Source organism: Pongo abelii, chromosome 6 (assembly GCF_028885655.2).
Source record: "Pongo abelii isolate AG06213 chromosome 6, NHGRI_mPonAbe1-v2.0_pri, whole genome shotgun sequence".
In the NCBI taxonomy this organism is placed as follows: domain Eukaryota; kingdom Metazoa; phylum Chordata; class Mammalia; order Primates; family Hominidae; genus Pongo; species Pongo abelii.
Window position 1 is genome coordinate 104,411,055 of NC_071991.2, and position 23,378 is coordinate 104,434,432.

The 23,378-nt window shown below is 35.7% G+C and overlaps 1 protein-coding gene across 2 annotated transcripts in view; it reads right to left on the minus strand.

Moving 5' to 3' along the window:
* Positions 1 to 23,378, minus strand: part of COG5 (component of oligomeric golgi complex 5) — a 377,278-nt gene that overhangs the window by 227,021 nt on the left and 126,879 nt on the right. The window lies entirely within an intron of this gene.

The window sequence follows — 23,378 nt, forward strand, 5'->3', positions numbered from 1 at the left end:
TGGAGTTAAATGCTCCAAATAAGACAGATTTGGTAAGGCAAGAATAGAAATGATGATTATGACAAGTTTAAGGAAATGTCAAGAGATCACATTTAAAAGTGTCAAATTTAGTATTTTAAAGTAAATAAATATTCTCACATTTTCAGAAAATTCTCAAGATGAAAGTATAGTTTTTTTGCTGCTGCTGTTGTTTTTTTTTAAGAGATGGGGGAGTCTCATACACTGCCCAGGCTGGAGTATAGTGGCTTGTCACACATGTGATTATAGTTCACTATAGTCTCAAAATCCTGGGCTCAAGCAGTCCTCCCACCTCAGCCTCCCAAGTAGCTGGTACTACCAGTACCTGGCATCACGTCCAACTATTTTCTTTTTTTTAAGAGACAGGGTCTCACTATGTTGTTCAGGCTGGTCTCAAACTCCTGGCCTCAAGTGATCCTCTCATCTTGACCTCTTGAGTAGCTGGGTCCCAGTATTTTTAAAAGCAAAAAAGTGGCTTTCATCATATTATATAACCACCACCAGCTTCCACCTCCCCAGTTATCCAAACCATATTTACAATCACTCACCTGATGAAGTAACCAAACAACATGCTAGATTTGCAGTACAAAGGGCTCTAAGAGCTGGGAGGGAGAAAGGTCTATATTATTTTAGTTACTAATTATTCCCAAACGTGCTTTTCAGTAAGAGACATGTAGCAACAGAGGGAAAAAAACACAACAACAACAACAAAAAAAAAACAGGAAAAAAATGTAGTAACAAACCCCAGCGTCTGCCCTTCACCACAGAAGAATAGAGGGATTATGATACTAAATTTTACCCTCCCATTTATCTGATGCATACAATCACTATCAGTGTTACAAGTCTTTATGTATCTGCTCTTTGTCAAGCACATCCAGAGACTGGAGCCAAGAACAAAATGATGATGATGATGATTCTAATAACAATGACTAACATTTTTGAAGATGTAGCATGTATAATACATTAAGCTAGACGCAAAGTGTATATTACTTTAATGCATCTGTTATTTGTAATTTTCTAAACAATCTTGCTAGAAATTTCATCATACCTAGATGGAGATACTAAAATCCGAAGAATCTAAGTAATCTGAACTAATTCACTTGGCTAGTAACCGGTAAAACAGAATTTAAATCCTGGTCTTTCTGACCACAGTCTTTTCAGTAGATAATCCCAGGTCTCGAAAGAATAGAGCTTATATTCAAAGAGATAGTATTCCTCCGATATTCTTCCAATTTGCACATTGAAAGGGTAAAGATGTAAAAATCATAACAGATATAACTGTTCATAAAATTTGCCCAGGTTAGAACAATGAAAGTATTAAATAACTAGTTTAACTTTTAAAAATATGTAAATGTTTAAAAATACATGCAATCCAAATTTTGAAATGTGGCAACATTACTCACATCATGACAATTAAACCTTAATAAATGTGGAGTGCACAGCCAGAATTAACTTCCTAGCCACTTAATACAAATATCTCTTGGATCCCTTCATATACCACAATGATGTAGCAGGAAATGAAATTGATCTATTTGAATTTAATGTATTTATCATCTCCTTAGGAGAAAACTATGAGACTAGTGCTTTTAGTGGAAAAGAAATGATATTAATCATCTCTTGGTTTACTTGAGAAAAATGTAATCTACTAGATTAGATAAAAGGGAATTCAAGCACATCAGTCATTTTACTAGGCTTTCAATATTCTAGTCAATAGTACACATGGCTACCAGAATAAACGTTCTGGTTTATTCTAGTTTATTACAGTTGCCCTTCCATTCATGAACCTCTGGCTTCACCTTGACTAACATGTTCTCCTATTTTGCAATAGAAAATGTCTTTATTGATTCCAAAATCCTCACTGTCCCTTTTTTTTTTTTTTTTTTTTTTTTTGAGACTCAGTCTTGCTCTGTTGCCAGGCTGGAGTACAGTGGCGCGATCTCAGCTCACTGCAACCTGCGCCCGCTGGGTTCAATGTGATTCCCCTGCCTCAGCCTCCCAGGTAGCTGGGATTACAAGTGCACGCCACCACGCCTGGCAAATTTTTTGTATTTTAGTAGAGACGGGGTTTCACCATTTTGGCCAAGATGGTCTTGATCTCCTGACCTTGTGATCCACCCACCTCAGCCTCCCAAAATGCTGGGATTACAGGCGTGAGCCACTGCGCCCGGCCCACTGTCCCTTCTTTTACTAGCCTCCTCCTTTGTGGAAACAAAAACAAAAAAAGGAAAGTACAACTACAGTTTGCTAAAGAATTCAGCTATGCACTTATGTTTCACAATTATGTTAGCACTAATTTATTTAGAAGAAACTAGATGAATGAGGAATGCACGTATGAAATTGGGTTGGTGCTGGAAGTTGAAAGGAATGAGGAGGGTAAATCTTCATGCTCCATGATGGGGAGTCAAAGAAGTTAAAAATTAAAAAGTGGAAATATAAGCAGATTATTTACAGATATGGAGGCAAATACTAAAATAATTAGCTGAAAAAGACTGAAAAGTTTGCCTCTAAGAGTAAATGAGGCCAGGAAGAGGGCAGAGCATTGCCATTTTAAAAAAATAAATCTTGTAGAGCTATTTGAGTTTATTACACATGTATAACTTCCAAAATAAATAAAACTAAATTCTAAAAAGTAAATAGAAGTCAAGAAAAATAATACCAAAAATTAAAATAAGGTGGCTAGCCTACTAGAAAAAAAAATCACATCCTCTAAATCAATGATTCTGCTTCTGGGAATAAATAATTTTAAAAAAGAAGAAAAAGGTGAATATATTTGAGCACAAACTCATTTATTACAGTGTTAATTGCAACAGTAACATATACATAGGGATATATGTACATGTGCATGAATGTATATATGTATGTGTATGTATATATATACACATATGTATATATGTGTGTATAGATGTGTGTATATATAAATAGCAACATTGTAAGTTAGTAAAAACCAGTTTGGAAAACAATATGGGACTATCTGATAAGGTTTCATATGTGTATCCCCCATGACTAAAATATTCCATTCTTAGGCACATACCCCAGAAATGTTTTTATATATGTGTATCAGAAGACATGTACAAGAATGTTCGTAGTAGCACTGTTAAAAACAAAGCTGAAAATCCAAATAACCATCAATAAAAGAAAAAAATTGTGTAATATATTCATTCCAAGTACTACTATAGAAGAGTAAAAATAGACAAATGACAGGTATATACATATGGTATAAATATCAATAACAATGAATCACAATAAGATAATGTTAAGGAACAAGAACAAGTTTTAGAAAACACACACAGCAACAGGTAATTCATACTGAGAAACATAAGACTAAACATATATTATTTGGGATACACAGAAACATTAACAACATTTAGAAAAATTAGCAGAGATAGCAGATACAACATTATTCTAATACACTAATTCTTAAATTTAGTGGGCAGTATTATAACTTATATATGTTAAAAATGTGTTTTTGCATTTTTATATTTTCCCATTAAAAACTACGTATGAACCAATGGCACAGAGTATAGCATTTTTAGACAAGGACTTCACAACAGTTACTATAACTGTATTTCATATGTTCCCCTATCAAAAAAGACTGACCATGTCAAATAGACATGGATAATAAAGTAAGACAAATCAGTTAAAATGTATAATGTCTGGATGAGATTAACAGCAGATGGGACATTATAGGAAAAGCAGAATATATTACCTCAGGGAGAAGAGTTTAACGCAAAGATTACTAACTGGTAACTAGATAAAAGCTTTTAAGATAGTACCGTTTTCATTAAAGATATTTTAGAAGTCAGAGAAATATTAAAAAGAGGGGAAATTATATAACCCCATAACACAGAGGCAACCACTGGCCAGTGGAGCATTGGAATTTGCACAGCAATATCTCAGAAATTTATGAATCTCCAAATTCTCAAGTAACAGAAAAACAGCATATATCCTCCTCCTGGATATTTATGTGAGAAAGTGCAGAGAAAGGAAAAACTGAGGTACAGGGTCTGGGCAGCTGGCTACAGTCACCAACAAAAGTGGCTCCCTCCTACACACCAACTTTATAAAGAGCACCATACAAATATATGTCTCAGAAGCAACCTTCAGATGTTTCTAAAATACTTAAAACCTTGATTGAGCTTAAAAGTAAATGTCTACTATATTCTTTTTAAATCTATCCTTTTAAAATTTTACCTATGAGTTGTTTTGCTCTTATTATTTGTAATTATACTTATTTACAATGTCTTCTTTATTAACTTAATGTTACATACATTTACCTACCCTAAGACAGTCCTTATAAAAATATCAATTTTTGACAGCTCCCAATATTTCATCAAATTAATGACCAAAATTTACTTAACCTTCAGTTTAAGATGGAATATTTGTTATCATAAATGACTACTTTAAACATCTTTATAAAGATTTTCAATATCCTGAATTATTTTCTTGGGAGAGAATCAAAGACAGAATTATTGGATCAAAGTAACACTTTAGCTTCTTGATACAAATTATCAAACTACTTTTCAAAATGGCTATACTACTTTATATGCTTTTTCCAATAATCTATGGGAGTAATTTAACCACAGATAGCACTGGATATTACCACTGTTTTTGAATATTATATATGCTTCTATAAGAAATATGTTCTTATTGATAGTCTAATCTGATTTAAGTTATGAAGCTGAATACTGTTTACTAACTATATTTCCTCTTGAGAATTTCTAAATAATTTTTGCTCCCTTTTTGTCTTAAATCCCTTTGCACTAATTATATAATAATATTCACTGTTTGCCTATCATATTTGCTATTTTCCCATTATTTTGTATTTTCCCAGTCTATTGATTTTTAAGTTATTTGTTTACATATTATTTCTTGAGGCCATTCTCAGAACACAATCATAAAATTATCTAAAAAGCTCCACACACTTGATTCTTCATCACATCCCTGCCTGATTAAGAAATTCAGACTAAAGTCTTTTACAAAAGCAAATATCAAAATATAAAACTGTGGTTTAGAGAGGGTTACCTAGAAGACTGATGAACAGTAATCTGGAGAGGAAAGATGCCTTTTTTTGATCCGTTCAACAAACTTTGTATCTTTGAAATTAAAATAAATTGTATTGCAAAGATTAAGGCTTATCACAACCACATTTGAACTCTTTCTGAAGCATCAATCTTCTTGGCTACAATCATATCAGATATTCTACAAAGAACACAGCTGCTAGAGAATACTGAGATAAATAACAAATTTAAATTAAGACAAAACAAAACAAACAACCATTAAATAACACCAAACGACATGAATGTTGTAGGGTTATAATACTGACAGAACTAATTTATCCAATCACAAATGAGATTTGGGCTTTCCACATACTGAATAATGTTCCAGAAGTCAAAGAGAATAATGTTCCAGAAGTCACTTAAATCTAAGGTAGTTCAGTTTTTTAAAAATTGCTTTAAAGATACATCCACACACAGACACATAAACATACACAGAGTCATGGCTTTTTTTTTTTCTTTTTTTAAGTTTCATTAAAGAAACCTTAGAGAACACAGAAGTTAGAGAAAAAGTCATCCAAAACTCCAAGGACAACTACATATATATTTGATTTTCAGTTCATTATTCTAATGAACTAAAAAATAGTGTTTTATTTTTATTTATTTGTATTTTTAGTTTAGTTTTGTTTTGTCTGAAATGGAGTCTTGCTCTGTCACCCCAGGCTGGAGTACAGTGGCACAATCACAGCTCACTGCAACCTCCGCCCCGGGGTTCAAGCGATTCTGCTGCCTCAGCCTCCCAAGTAGCTGGGATTACAGGGGCATGCCACCATGTCCGGCTAATTTTTGTATTTTTAGTAGAGACACGGTCTCACCATGTTGGCCTCAAGAAATAATATGTAAACAAAAACTTAAAAATCAACAGACTGGGAAAATACTCATAGCAAATATGATAGGCAAACAGTGAATATTATTATATAATTAGTAATTTTTCCTCCTTTTCCTCTTCGTTGTAATTACTAGGACATTACAAATTTTATTGATATTTTCAAAGAGTCAACTTTTGGTTTGATTGATTTTTCTCTATTTTCCTGTTTTCAATTTCATTGATTTCATCTTCTTTATTAGTTCTGTTCTAATTTTGGATTTATATTACCTTTTTTCTAGTTTCTTGAGGCAGGAGTTTGTATTATTGATTTGAGACCTTTTTCTAATAACAAAGTTTTTCTTCTAAAAACACACTTAATGTTATTAAATTCCTTCTTAACTGCTGCGTTGGTTGCATTGCACAGATTTTGATTTTGTATTTTCATTTTCACTCAATTCAAAATCAAAGAGAAATTTCTCAGAGATCCTTTGTGATCCCTTGATTATTTAAAAATGTACTAATTTTCAAAGGTTTAGAAAATTTCCTAATTTGATTCCATTATGATCAAAGAACAATTTTTTTTTTTTTTTTTTTGAGACGGAGTCTCCTTCTATCTCCCAGGCTGGAGCAGTGGCGCAATCTCAGCTCACTGCAACCTCCCCATCCCCCGCCCCCAGATTCAAGCTTCCTGCTTCACCTGCCACCACATGCAGCTAACTTTTGTATTTTTGTAGAGATGGGGTTTCACCATGTTGGCCAGTCTGGTCTTGAACTCCTGACCTCAAGTGATCGGCCTGCCTCGGCCTCCCAAAGTGCTGGGATTACAGGCATGAGCCACTGTGGCTGGCCAAAGAACATACTTTGTATTATTTCAATTCTTTTACATTTAAAAGGTTTGTTTTGTGACCCAGAACATGGTCTATATTGGATAATGTTCCATGTGTAGTTGAACAGAATTTGTATTGTTTTTGCTTGGTGGAGTGCTCTGTAGATGTCAATTAGATCCTTAGTTTATGGTAGTGGTCATTGTTTATATATCCCTGCTGATTTTACCTAGGGCATCTAAGGAGAGATACTGACAGTTATTTCTAGCTAGGTACTGACTGGAAGGTAGGCATTAAATAAAGGACCTGAAATTTCTTTCTGTTGATGATGGAGGGATGAGGTTTTGTTTAAATTCATGTTTTTAAAGTATAATGTCATATCAACAGTATCACAGTTAGAAAGTCAGGAAAAAAGGAAAAATGGTGCCCAGAAGAACAGACGGACAACGTATTTTCTTTCCATTGGCTATGAGTAATTTTTTGTGGTAGCCAAAGCAGACACAGAGTGAGACTTAGGAAAGGAAAACTAATTCTCATTTTTAATAGTAAGGTATTTTCCTTCCCCCTTGTGTGAGAGACACAAAAAAGAAGTAAGACTTTTGATTCTAAATTTCCATGAAGCTTTGAAGAACAAGAAAGATGAACATGTCCTGAGAAGTGCTTTAGACTTGAAATATAAAGATTCAGCTAAAGGAGTTTACTTAAGCCTGAGGCTATTCTATGCATAGTTTATGTGATGGTATCAATTAAGAACTAGTCAGAAAAATACAAATTTTAGGCTGGGCACGGTGGCTCATGCCTGTAATCCCAGCACTTTGGGATGCCGAGGCGGGTGGATCACGACGTCAGGAGATCAAGACCATCCTGGCTAACACGGTGAAACCCCATCTCTACTAAAAATACAGAAAAATTAGCCAGGCGTGGTTGCACACGCCTGTAGTCAGTCCCAGCTACTCAGAAGGCTGAGGCAGGAGAATCACTTGAACCTGGAAGGTGGAGGCTGCAGTGAGCCGAGATCGCACCACTGCACTCCAGCCTGAGCAACAGAGCAAGACTCCGTCTCAAAACAAACAAACAAATTTTATAACCTGTGTTTGTTTTCTGTAATACCTGAACTCCTTAAGATTATCTCTACATGTTCTTCCAGGTCCTTCTTCTCCCTATCCCAATCAAAAGAATAATATCCTATTATGAAAATAATAACTAATAACTTACATGTAGTTGTTTATGGTCTACAAAACGTGCTTCATGCATATTGTCTTACTTGCTCCATACAACCCTACTTGGTTAGCAACATAGGTTTTTTAATCTTCACTGTTGGAGTCTCAGAAAAGTTTAGTGATTTTTCTCAGGTCATAGAATTGAGCATAATTAAAGCACAGGTGTTCTCATTTCTAGTTCTGTATTCTTTCTATCATATAATATTTGGCCTCTGAAAAGATGTACCTGTTTTCTCTAAAATTTTTGTAAGAAATGACTTTTAATTGAAATATAGTTTTACATATTTTAAAGATGTTTCAGTGAATATTTACTATTTCATTTTATGTAAAGATTAATTTCAAAGATTATTAAAAAGGTTTAATAGGTTTTCAAATATAGACTTACGGTTATTCTGTTACATGAATGTGTTATTTAATAGCCTTTGGTTATCTTCCCATTTAAAACTATAAACTCTTGGCCAGGCAAAGTGGCTCACGCCTGTAATCCCAGCACTTCGGGAGGCCGAGGCGGGCGGATCACCTGAGGTCAGGAGTTCGAGACTAGCCTGGCCAAAATGGTGAAACCCCATCTCTACAAAAAATACAAAAATTAGCTAGCTGGGCATGGTGGTAGATGCCTGTAATCCCAGCTACTCAGGAGGCTGAGACAGGAGAATCGCTTGAACCCGGGAGGCGGAGGTTGCAGTGAACCATGATTGTGCCATTGCACTCCAGCCTGGGCGACAAGAGTGAAACTCCGTCTCAAAAAAAAAAAAAAAAAAAAAAAAATTCTATAAATTCTTTATGTGTTTTTGATGATAATGCCTTTCTCTATTTCATTTGATAAACATACCTCCTCCATTCTCTTTTTCTTTTTTATTTTTACTATTAGAAAAAATAGATAATTGGTGGTAAAATATTTTTTGTAATTCATTCTTTAAAGGTTAAGAAATTATTTTTAGTTGGAATAAGCATTGTATTCGTTAAATTTTTTTCAATTATTGGTTTTATATATTGTGAGCTTTTATTTATAATTTTTCTATTTGTCTAATTATATTTAGGCTATCACATATTAAAATCTTAAAATTTTAAGCCCACATTATTACGTTCTCTGTTCTCTATAAGCCATTTGCATTTCTGTGCAAATACCACAACTTTAAAATTTTTGCCTTATAATTTTATTTTACTGTGTTTTCAATTATATTACTTTATTAGCAATACTCTGCAATTGTATGTGAAAATTTGTCTTTAAAATATTTTTCTTCAAAGACATGTTTCATCATCAGATTTAAGATCTCTACTTAAATATGATTAAAGTATTCCAAATACAGGCAGGCAGATCGCCTGAGTTCAGGAGTTCAAGACCAACCTGGCCAACATGGTGAAACCCTGTCTCTACTAAAAATACAAAAATTAGCTGGACATGGTGGCATGCTCCTGTAATCCCAGCTACTTGGGAGGCTGAGGCAGCAGAATCTCTCGAACCCCAGAGGCGGAGGTTGCAGTGAGCTGTGATTGTGCCACTGTACTCCAGCCTGGGGTGACAGAGCAAGACTCCATTTCAGACGAAACAAAACTAAACTAAAAATACAAATAAATAAAAATAAAACACTATTTTTTAGTTCATTAGAATAATGAACTGAAAATCAAATATATATGTAGTTGTCCTTGGAGTTTTGGATGACTTTTTCACTAACTTCTGTGTTCTCTAAGGTTTCTTTAATGAAACTTAAAACAGAAAAAGCAAGCCATGACTCTGTGTATGTTTATGTGTCTGTGTGTGGATGTATCTTTAAAGCAATTTTTAAAAAACTGAACTACCTTAGATTTAAGTGACTTCTGGAACATTATTCTCTTTGACTTCTGGAACATTATTCAGTATGTGGAAAGCCCAAATCTCATTTGTGATTGGATAAATCAGTTCTGTCAATATTATAACCCTACAACATTCATGTTGTTTGGTGTTATTTAATGGTTGTTTGTTTTGTTTTGTCTTAATTTAAATTTGTTATTTATCTCAGTATTCTCTAGCAGCTGTGTTCTTTGTAGAATATCTGATATGATTGTAGCCAAGAAGATTGATGCTTCAGAAAGAGTTCAAATGTGGTTGTGATAAGCCTTAATCTTTGCAATACAATTTATTTTAATTTCAAAGATACAAAGTTTGTTGAACGGATCAAAAAAAGGCATCTTTCCTCTCCAGATTACTGTTCATCAGTCTTCTAGATAACCCTCTCTAAACCACAGTTTTATATTTTGATATTTGCTTTTGTAAAAGACTTTAGTCTGAATTTCTTAATCAGGCAGAGATGTGATGAAGAATTAAATGTATCAGTAACAGGAATTAAAAAGAAGATATATCTATGGATCTCACAGGCATATCATAGTGGAAAACTATGAATAACTGAACAACTTAGCAAAACGACCAGAGCTCATACAAGATTATCTCAGTCGATCTAGAACATTAAGGGAACTGAATTTGTAGTTTAAAACATTCTGAATAAGAAATCAACAGGCCCAGATGTTTTCATTATCACTGAAAAAAGAAATCAATTCTATACAATGAGAGAGGGAACACTTCCCAAAACTAGGGAAAAAAAGAATGCTACAGAACATTATCCCTCAAGAGATATACACAAAAGTCTTCAAAACACTAGCAAATGTGATTACCTTAATACAAAAACCAAAGACATAACAACAACAAAAAAAATCTACAAAATAATCTCCCTTAAGAGCAGAGATGCAAAAATATCAAGAAAATATTAGCAAATAGAATCTTGCAACATATGAAAAGAATAATATGCCATGACCACAAGGAATTTCTTCTGGGAATGCAAGGAAGATACACACTGATAATTTAGAGATGTTTACTATGAACCCTTTAACAACAAACTAAGAGTTTATAGCTAGTAAGTCAACAAATGAGATAAAATTTAAAAATAATGAAAAGAATGCAGAAAAACAATGAACAGATGACACAGACTGCAAAATATTTCTAGAAAACACAAGGTAGAATGTAGGTTAGTGAGACTGAGTGGGGTGGCTCACACCCATAATCCTGACACTTCTGGAGGCTGAGGCTGGCAGACTGCCTGAGCTCACGAGTTTGAGACCGGCCTGGGCAACATCATGAAACCCCGTCTCTACTTAAATACAAAAATTTAGCAGGGCGTGGTGGTGCGTGCCTGTAGTACCAGCTAGTCGGGAGGCTAAGGCGCGAGAATCACTTGAACTCAGGAGACAGAGGTTGCAGTGAGCTGAGGTCGTGCCACTGCACTCCAGCCTGGGCAACAGAGCGAGAGTCTGTCTCCAAATAAAAAATAAATAAATAAAAAATGTAGGTTAGTGGTTCCCTGGGGCCTGGAGGGGTTTTCAGAGAAGGGTGGAATGGAGGTTTCACACGGAAACTTTTGGGAGTGATAAATATGTTTATTATCTTGATTATGTTGATGCTGTCTCAGGCCTATAAATATATAAAAATGTATAAAGTTATATACTTTAAACAAGTGCAGGTTATTGATACCAATTATACCTCAACAAAACTTTTTTTTTTTTAAAAAAAAGAAAAACTGCAAAAGAAATATATCAAACAGAGCTATGGGGTTTATTCAACCCCTGAAAAAAGCATTTTCCCTCTTCACTATGCTTACGAAAGACACCAAGAAGGATTTTCTATTTCAAACAGCCACTATATGCTCAGCACTGTATAAAGACGGAAACAGATATCAATTCTACATTTACGTTATACCTTTTTTGACAGACTAGAAAACAGAATTATAAACCAGGCTGTCCTCTATCCAAAATCATGAATGATACCCTTATATACATTAAAGTGTTTTGTTCCCAAAGAGCTAAAAATGATCACACAATTCTTAATTATGGACACTAGAGGGTCTGCTTCACTCAGGTCCAAGCACTCCAAAAAATTAAAAGCTTAGTGGACACTGACTTTGCAATATATTAATAGGTGTTATAACTTAAGGGAATCCTAGGGTAAACACAAAATTAAGTAGGTACTTTACCACAATACTCCTCAAAACTATTACTGTGCACAATGAACATCCAAAAGAAGAATATAATATATAATATTTCCCACATCTATTTATCCACAGGATACCATCCATCCCCCACTTTTTTCCCTTCGGATTTTTCAAAAGATCCAGTAAGACTAAAACCCATGGAACACACTTAAAAAAACACAGTGACTACTTCATACTGATTTAGATGCAATACTAAAAGAAACAAAATCCATATAAATCCACTGATAGAAGCCCTTTGTTTACTCCTTTAAAAATCAGGTCAATAAAGGGTCTTATTAATATAGTATAAAGCACTTACAAGCAATAATACAGGGGTGAGACTCCGTCTCCAAAAAAAAAAAAGATGAAGATACACTTCTATTTATATCCTACTCTCCTATGAAGAGTCTCCATCATATAAACATTAATGACCACAGAATCTTCATATACATGATACCATAACAACTTCTAGTCAGATTAATTTTTATTCTATATCTGAATTTTACTTAAAAACACACAAGAAATATTATATAGGTATTATGGGAGTCACATATCCACAGTCAGAAGAGTCCTTACTATGAAGAAATAACATGAAGATTATTAATGGTAATTACTAAGGTTTGCAAATTTTAAGGGCTTAAAGTTAACTCAGAGTATCTACTCTCTAATCTACACATTACAGATGCAATACACTGATGTAAAAGGTTAGAAGAACTACAATAAATCATCAGAAATAACAACAATAAACATTCATATAATGCTTACTATGTGTTATGAGTTGAACTGTGTCTCCCTAAAATTCTTATGTTGAAGTCCTAATTCCCAGTACCTCAAAATGTGACCTTATTTAAACATAGGGTTGTTGCCCCTAATTCAATATGACTAGTGTCCTTATATCATAAAAAGAGGAAACTTGGACAATACCCACACATGGAGAATGCTATGTGAAGACAAGGGCAGAGACATGGGTAAAGTTTCCACAAGCCAAAGAACTCCCAAGACTGCCAGCAAACCAGAAGCTAGGCAAGAGGCATGGAACAGCTTCTCCCTTACGGACCACACAAGGAAGCAAACTTACTGACATATTGATTTAGGACTTCTAGCCTCCAGAATTGTAAGACAACACATTTCTGTTATTTAAGCCACCCAGTTTGTGGTACTTTGTTATAGCAGCTCGAGCACTACAGACCCTATGTCTCCAGACACTGTTATAAGAACCTATATATTACTCATTTAATATAACAACTCATTTAATACATTTATCTGCTCCACTTTACAGATGATCAAACTGAGGCACAGAGCAGTTAATTAACTTGCCCAAGTTCATAACTACTAAGGCAGGATTTGGAAAGTGACACAAATGGTGTTTGTCTTAGTTCAGGCTGCTATAACAAGGTACCATAAACTGGGTGGCTTATAATCAACTGAAACTTACTTCTCACAATTCTGGAAGCTGGAAGTTCAAGATCAGGGTGCCAACGTGGTCAGCTTCTGGTAAGGGCTCTCCTCTGGGCTGTAGGCTTGTATCCTCATATGGCAGAAGAGGGCAAGAGGGCTCTCTGGGATCCCTTTTTCAAAGATAATAATAGCATTCATAAGGGCTCCATCATGATGACCTAATAACTTCTCAAAAGCCCTTCCTCCTAATATCATCACATTAGGAGGTAAGAATTTCAGCATATGAATTTGGGGGAGACATAAACATTCTGTCCATTGCAGTGTTGTTGCTAGAATGGCCCCATAGTGTAGCTGTGTGTTTCAACTGTCTGGGGCATTCAGATCAAAGTTTGATTCTCTGGACCTGTAAAACTTTGTTCTCTTTATACATTCTAAAATCTTATAATAAATCCTTTCTACTTAAATTAGGTATAGTAGATTCAGTCGATCTCAACTAGGAACTCTAATTTCAGTAAGGAACTGGAGTTCTGGAGAAAGATGAAGTACTTAAAGAAACTGACAGTGGTTGCAGCCCCAGAAAAATATCTGAGTAATCTCTGACTACTATTCGATATATGGGTTTCGAGGTTTGCACGACAGCAGTGAAGGGCCAATCTGACAAACCTGGCCCCAAAAATCAATTCCTCTGGTCTTGTTCATCTATCTGATCATAAACACTTTATTGACCTCTCTCCAAAAGTAAGGCTGTACAGACAGACCACACTGGAGTCCAGTTGAAGAGTGGAGGTCACGAGGTAAGGAAAATAATGGAGGGTTCCAAACTACCACGGACTTCAAGAGAGGTGACCAGAGATCAGCAACTGAGATTTGGCTTTTCCTATACATCAAAATTTACATGGCCCAAACTTGATAATTTCTTCTCTTATTCACTGTTCTTCACTAAACTCCCTTCATGTTAACTCCCTGTGAAAACACTGCACACACAAATTATTTCACAACTTGAGAATTAAATACATTTTAGGACAAAAATATATACTCTTCTGTTATGGACTGAATCGTATTATGCAAAAAAAGATGTACTGAAGTCTTAACCCTCAGTACCTATAAATGTGACTTTACTTGGAAGCAAGGTTTTCCCAGGTGTAATACAGTTGACGCTGGATTTTTCTCACTGACTTTTGCCAGCTGGACCACCTCCAGCTGGTGACACCTCCACCGAAGCCTCGTTCGGCCCCAGGCCTGCCACAGGAGACATCCTACCCACTCAGCCCACTGGGCTGTGCCTTGCTTATGCACCAGCTCAGCCTGTGGCTGGGCTGGGAATGCCTCAGCCCACCCATGTTACAGCTCATACCCACGTTCAGCAGTTCCCAAGTTCTTGTCCTGCATCCAAGAAGAATGACATTACACTGACCATCAAGGGTTGAGAAGCGCAGAGAAGAGTGTTATTAAGCAATAGGACAGCTCTCAGCAGAGAGGGAATGTGAGGGTGGTCCCCCACTCAAAGTCGGGTGTCTCTCCTTCAGTGTGGCTGGGTCCGAAGCTTTTATGAGCTCAGAATGGGAAGTGCATGCTGACTGGTTTGTGAGTACGCAAAAAAGACTACAACAAAGGCACCACTCAAAGGTGGGCTCGACAGTATAAAAAACCAATTAGGAAAGGGTAGGTATATGTAAAACAGGTGAAAGGTGGGGATCAATCAGAGGAAAGTACGCCAAACAGGAAGAGAGGTTCTCAAGCCGGTATGTGGATTTATCCAAGACTTGTAGCTTGGCCTTCACACTTTAAATTGTCTTTCATTTGAAGGTGGGGTTTCACCAGGGACCTGCCCCTGTCTGCTTAGGATTTGTCTGTCTCCTGCTACTATCCTAGTTAAAATAAAGTTAAACTGGATTAGGGTGGCCCCTAATCCAATGACTGGTGACCTTAAAAGACACCTTTTAAGGAACATTTGGACCCAGCTACAGAGAGGAGAATGCCATGTAAAGACACACAGACCTAGGAGAAAGCCATGTGAAGATAGAGGCAGAGATTGGAATGACACATTTATAAGTCAAGCGACAACAAGAACAGCCACAATCACCAAAGCTACAGGAGGCAAAGAAGGATTCCTCCTCTAGAGACTTCAGAGAGAGTATGGCTCTGTTAACACCTTTACTTCAAACTTCTAGCCTCCAGAACTGTGTAAGAATAATTCTGTTGTTTTAAGGCACTCAGTTTTTAGTAATGTGCTGCAGTAGCCCTAGGAAACTGAAACATCTTCTCTCTGTTATATTCATTTTTTTCTATCTTCAATCAACCCCCAATTTAGGCCTGAAGCTACAGACCAAGAGTTAACTGAGAATTGAAGTCAATGAAGGTTCCACATGCAGAGCAGCTGCAGGATAAGCTGTTTAATCTTCTACACAACACTCATTGGCATATTACCAGCAAGTTCTCATATTTTCTTAGCTTAAGAGCTCTTGAGCTACTAAACACAATTTTCATAATGAATGAATATGCTTATAAAGAGGAGTTAGGAAGGTAGAACAAAAACTATATTGGCTTGAAGCACAGGCATCAGATATTTTGCTAAATAAAATGGAGGTCACCATGTCAATTCCACCATGAGCATTTCTTGTCTGCTGTTTAAAAAAAGCCAAGAATGAGTGTGTGACAAACCTATTGTACAATGAAAGATACTAAGTAACAGAATATTACTAACAGTACCACTTAAAATTTTATCTAAAATATTTTAGCTGTCCCTTACTATAGGGAATCTTTATGGAACAACCATATTTTACTCAATCCTTCAAAGGAACTAAATAAAATATCATCTTGGAAGAGTAGCATATTATGGATCTGACAGCTCAGAGGGAGTAGAATGTTACCATATGTCTTTTTAATTTTAGTCATTCTTGGGGGTGTAAAGTGGTATATCATTGTGGTTTGATTTGCATTTTCCTAATGACTAATGATACTGACCACCTTTTCATGTGCTCATTGGCCATTTGCACATCTTCTCTGGAGAAACGCCTATTCAAGTCTTTGCCCAGTTTTTTTTTAAGAGATGGGGTCTTGCTATGTTGCCCAGGCTGATCTCAAACTCCTAGAGCTCAAGCAATCTTACTGTTTCAACCTCTAGAGCAGCAGGGACTACAGGACTGTGTCTGGCTTTTGCTCATTTTTTAGTTGGTGATACGGTTTGGCTGTGTCCCTACCCAAATCTTATCTTGAACTGTAGCTCCCAAAATTCCCACATGTTGTGAGAGGGACCTGGTGGGAGGTAATTGAATTATGGGGACAGGTCTTTCCTGTGAGAATGAATAAGTCTCATGAGATCTGATGGTTTTATGAAGGAGAGTTTCCCTGCACAAGCTCTCTTCTCTCATCTTCTGCCATGTGAGACGTGCCTTTCACATTCCACCATGATTATGAGGCCTCCCTAGCCACATGGAACTGTGAGTCCATTAAACCTCTTTCTTTTGTAAATTGCTCACTCTTGGGTATGTCTTTATCAGTAGCATGAAAACGGACTAATACAGTTGGGTTATTCATCTTTTTTGAGTTGTAAGGGTTCTTTATATATTTTGTATGCAAGTACCCTGTGTCAGATATATGATTTAAAAACATCTTTTCTGATTCTGTGGATTGTCTTTTCACTTTCTTGATAATGTCCTTTAATGTGCAAAAGTTTTAAATTTTGATAAAATGTAATTTAACTCATTTCCTTTTGTCACTTGTGGTTTTGGTGTTGTATCTCAGAAACCAAGGCCACAATAATTTACTCATATTTTCTTCTAAGAGAGTGTATGGTTTTAGATCTTTAGGTATATGATACATTTTTAGTTCCTTTTTTGCATGGTATGAGGAAGTGATATGTATTCATTCTTTTGCATGTAGATACCTGTTGTCCCAGGACAATTTTTTGAAAGACTATTCATTACCAATTACACTGTCTTCACATTCTTGTTAAAAATTAATTAACTACAAATGTCAGAGTTTATTTCTGGACTCTCAATTCTATTTCACTGATCTACATATCTATCTTTATGCCATTACCAGACTGTATGAATTATTGTAGCTCTGTACTAAGTTTTAAAATCAGTATGTGTAAGTCCTCCAGCTGTGTTCTTTCTCAAGTTGATTTTGGCTATTCTTTTTAGAATTTGTTTTAGCTATTCTGGGTTGCTTGCATTCCAGTATGAATTTTAGGATCATTTTACGATATCTGCAGCAAACACCAATTTGGATTCTGATAAGGACTGCACTGAATCTATAGAACAATTTGGGAAGTGCTGCCATCTGTGCTAGGCAGATTAATGTACTCTAAGGATATCCAACAACCTAATCCTCAGAATTTGTGAAATGCTACCTTACATGCTAAAAGGAACAGTGCAGATATGCCATGGGTCTTGAGATGGGGAGGTTATCCTGGATAGGCCTTAATAAAATCACAAGTGATTTTATAAAACAGAGGCAGTGGGAGATTTGATTACAGAAGAAGGCACTGTGAGAATGGAAGCAGGAGGAGAAAAGGTGATACAATGCAGGGCCATTAACCAAGGGAAGTGGACAACCTCCAAAAACCAAAAAAAAAAAAACCAAAACCAAAAACAAACAAACAGAAAACTAACTTACAGCCTTCCGAAGGAACCAGCTCTGCTGACATTTTGATTCTAGTCCCTTAAAACTCATTTCACACTTCTAATCTCCAGATTTGTAAAAGAATAAATCTGTGTTGTTTTAAGCCACCAAATTTGTGGTAATTTGTTACAGCATCCCTAATGAACTAATACACCCAATACATCTTAAGTGTGTCTGCACATAACAACAGAGTTTGATATAAATGTAGCAAAAATAAAAAAGAATGAAATTTGAAAATCTATAATTATGTCAAATAGTTTTATATCCTTTTATAAATAATCGATAAAACAAGCAGACAAAAAATTAGTAAAGATATCTATAGAGGGAGATAACACAAACATGGCAAAAGTTTTACAACTGGCAAATCTAGGTTATGGGTAAGGGGTGTTTATTTCACTATTCTTTCAACTTTTCTCTAATTTAAAACTTTTTAAAATAAAAAGATGGGGAAAAATCACTGAAGTATAGAGAATATATGAAAGATAATCTATTTTTTATCTGGGGCATCATCAAACTCTATCATCTTACTATTAGATTTTATTATTTACTAGAAAAATCCTATTTGCCACATTGATTTTCTTTTTAATTTTTTTAGACAGGGTCTCGTTCTGTCACCCAGGCTGGATTGCAATGGCACAAACATAGCTCACTGTGGTCTCAACTTCCCAAGCTCAAACCTCAGGATACTGAGGCTCAACTTCCTCTCACCTCAGCCTCCAATGTAGCTGGGACCACAGGCATGCACCACCACACCTAGCTAATTATTTTATTTTTTGTAGAGACAAGGTCTCACTTTGTTGCCTAGGCTGGTCTAGAACTCCTGAGTTCAAACAATCTGCCTGCCCTCAGCCTCCCAAAGTGCTAAGATTAAAGGTACGAACCTGCCCAATCAACAATGACTTTTAAATAAAGGTCAGCCTACAAATACAGAGCCTAAAGAACTGCTATTTTAAACAGGAAGTGTGTGTGTGTGTGTGTGTGTGTGTGTGTGTGTGTGTGTGTGTGTGTGTGTGTGTGTGTGTGTGTGTGTGTGTGTGTGTGTGTGTGTGTGTGTGTGTGTGTGTGTGTGTGTGTGTGTGTGTGTGTGTGTGTGTGTGTGTGAACATTTTATTGTAAAAATAAGAGAGAATGATCCTTTGTACCCATTACTGAGTTTCAACAATTACCATCATTTTGCCATTCTTATTTTGACCATATCCTATCTCATGTGTTTGAATGCTTTGGCATAAGCATTAAATCTTAAGTACAAAGAGAATAATCAAAAAGAGTATGTCAAGTGAAAAGACCATAATGTTCTATAAAAATAACTGCTATACAGTAAACTAAAGTTGAAAAATTAAACACAGAGAGGTCAGACAAAACATTGCTGGGTTAAAATAAAATTCAAACTGATAAAATATGCCAGGCTGCAAAATATTTTGGCAATTCAAGAGTAATTGATATACAAAAGAGAGGGAGCGGAAGTTAACAAGATAGTACCACCTAATACTCTGAGGATATGAACTTAGGATACTGAAATAAGAACATGACGTAAGTACAGACCAGAGGAAAATACAATAATGCTTAAAAACTCAAACACAATCGTTTCAGTGTAAGAATATCACTTAACCAAAAATTACCATTAATATCAAACTGGCCTTATAAGAAAAGCTGCCTCTACGTGAAAATAAAGTCTTTTCTACTTAAAAAATTCTAACTAGGAAGAAAAATGGGGATTTATGAAGTCATATTCTATTTATAGTACATATATTCTACCATGTACTATAAAAAGTCCAGGGATGCATCCATTTTCGCAAAAAAAATTCTACAAAAAATTTTCTATTTTTTTCTATTCATCATAGTACTGGAAGTCCTAGCCAGAACAATTAGGCAAGAAAAGAAATAAAAGGCATCCAAATTGGAAAGGAAGAAGTAAAATTATCTCTGTTCACAGATGACATAATCTTAGATATAACAAACCTTATAGATTCCACACCAAAAAAAAAACTGTAAAAATAAATGAATTTAGCGAAGTTGTAGGATACAAAATCAACACACAACAATCAGTTGCATTTCAGTACACTAACAATGAACAATCCAAAAAGGAAATTAAGAAAATAATCCCATTTGCAATTTTAGCATCAAAAAGAGTAAGACACTTAAGAATAAACTTAGAGAAAATAAAGAGGCAAAAGACATGTATTCTGAACACTACAAAGTATGGCTGAAAGAAATTAAAGACAACACAAATAAATGGAAGATATCCCATGATTTTGAATTGAAAGGCTTAATATTGTTAAGATGTCAATACTACCCAAATTGATCTACAGATTTAATGCAATCCCTATTGAAATCCCAATGGCATTTTGTGTGTGCATGCAGAAATAGAAAAAGGCATCCTAAAATTCATATGGAATCTCAAGGGACCCCAAACAGCCAAAACAAAAGATGGAAGTTTCACACCTGCTGGCTTCAAAACATATTACAAAGCTACAATAATAAAAATGGTCTGGTACTGGCATAAAGACAGACATACAGATCAGTGGAATAGAGGGCCCAGATACAAACTTTTATGTGTAAGGTCAAATGATTTTTTACAATGGTGCCAACACAATTCAACAGGAAAAGGACAGTCTTTTCAACAAATGGTGGTGGGAAAACTGGATATCCATATGCAAAACAATAAAATCGTACCATTACCTTAGCTATACACAAAATTTAACTCAAAATGGATCAAAGACCTAAACATAAGAGCTAAAGCTATAAAACTCTTAGAAGAAGCATAAAGGAAAAATTTCACGGCATTGAATCTGGCAATTTCTCGCATACTGACACCAAATCACAGGTAAAAAAAGTAAAAATAAACTGGACTACATCAAAATGTAAAATTTCCGTGTAAATACCACAATTCACAGAGTGAAAAGGCAACCTACAGAATGGGAGAAAATATTTGCAAATAATATTTCTAATAAAGGGTTAGAATATATAAAGAAATCCTACAATTAAGAAACAAAAAAGCAAATAACCTGATTTTTAAATGGGCAAAGAATATAGACATTTCTCTAAAGATGAGAGACAGGTGGCCAACAAGCACATGAAAAGATGTTCAACATCACTAATCATTGGACAAATGCAAATCAAAATCACAATGAGATATCACCTCACACCAGTTAGAATGGCCACTATTAAAAAAATACACAAAACAGAAAATAACGACTGTTGGCAAGGATGTAGAAAAATTGGAACCTTTGTGCATCATGTCTAGAAATGCAAAATGGTGCAGCTGTTACGGAAAACCATATAGACCTTCCTGAAAAAACTTAAAATTAGAATCACCATATGATACAATAATCCCATTTTGGGGCATACATCCAAAAAAATGGAAAACAAGATCTTAAAGGAATATCTGCATATCCATGTTCACTGCAGCTATTATTCAAAATAGCCAAGCAGTAAAAGCAACCCAAAAGTCCACTGGCAGACATACATGTATAAAGAAAATGTGGTATATACACTGGGTACAGTGTGTACACTGCTTGGGCGATGAGTGCACCAAAATCTCAGAAATCAGCACTGAAGAACTTATTTATGTAACCAAACATCACCTGCTCCCAAAAACCTATTGAAATAAAAAATAAAGAGATAAAATTTTTAAAAAAGATAAAAAGAAAAAGAAAATGCGGCATTATAAACCCAATAGGATATTAACCTTAAAAATGAACAAAATTGGCTGGGTGTGGTGGCTCACGCCTGTAATCCCAGCACTTTGGGAGGCCAAGGCGGGTGGATCACTAGGTCAGAAGATCTAGACCATCCTGGCTAACACAGTGAAACCCTGTCTCTACTAAAAATACAAAAAATTAGTTGGATGTGGTGGCACGCGCCTGTAGTCCCAGCTACTCGGGGGGCCGAGGGAGGAGAATCGCTTAAACCTGGGAGGCAGAGGTTGCAGTGAGCTGAGATCATGCCACTGCACTCCAGCCTGGATGACAGAGCGAGACTCGGTCTTAAAAAAAAAAAAGAACAAAATCCTGTCACATATTGCAACACAGATTATGAGGACATTATGCAAAATGAAATGTCAGTCACAAATAGACAAACACTGTCTGATTCTACTTTTATGGGTTATCTAAAGTAGTCAAACTCATAGAAACAGAAAGTAGAATGGTGGTTGCCAGCAGGTGGGGGAGAGGAAAATTAAGAGCTGTTAAATAGGTATAGAATTTCCATTTTACAAGGGGAAAAAGTTCTGGGAATCTGCTCTACAACAATATAAACATAGTACTAAATTGTGCAGTTAAAAATGACTAAGATGGGAAATTACATGGTATTTGTTTTTTGCCACAATTAAAAAAGAAAAACAGAAAATAACAATTGTTGAGGAGTATATAGAAAAACTGAAATCTGGCCAGGCGCAGTGGCTCACACCTGTAATCCCAGCACTTTGGGAGGCCGAGGTAGGTGGTTCAGTTGAGGTCAGGAATTTGAGACCAGCCTGACCAACGTGGTGAAACCTCGTTTCTACTAAAAATACAAAAATTAGCTGGGCATGGTGGCAGGCACCTGCAATCCTAGCTACTCGGGAGGCTGAGGCACGAGAATTGCTTGAACTCAGGAGGCAAGGGTTGCAGCGAGCCAAGATCGTGCCGCTGTACTCCAGCCTGGGCGACAGACACTTTGTCCCAGAAAAAAAAAAAAAAAAAGAGAAAAAAGAAAAACTGAAATCCTCATATATCACTGGCAGACATGTAAAATGATGCAGTTTCTGTGGAAAATGGTATGGTTGTTTCTCAAAAGACTAAACATAGAATTACCATATGGTCCACCAATTCTACTTCTATATATACCAAAAGATATTTAACAGGGATTTGAATAGGTATTTGTAAGCCCATATTCATAGCAGCAATATTCACAATAGCCATGAGGTGGAAGCAATTCAAATGTACATCGATGAATGAAGGATAAAGAAAATGTGGTATACATACACAATGGAATACTATTCTGCCATAAAAAAGAATGAAATCACATCATTCGTGGCAACATGGATGAACTTGGAGGATATGATATTAAGTGAAATATGCACAGAAAGAGAAATACCACGTTTTCACTCATATGTGGGAGCTAATTAAGTGGATCTCATAGAGTTAGAGAATAGAATGCTGATAACCAGACAGAAGTTGGGAAGGATGGGGAGAGGGAAGGATGAAGACAGGTTGGTTATTCACAGTAGCCAAGACACTGAAGCAACTTTAATGTCCATGGACAGATGAATAAGCAAAATGTGGTATATACATACAGCAAATCATTCAGCCTTTAAAAGGAAGGAAAATTTGACGCATGCTATACAACATAGATGAAACTTGAAGACATTATGCTAAATGAAATAAGCTAGTCAACAAACAAACAAATATATAATCCCTCTGATGTGAGGTACCTGGAGTAGTTAAAATCAC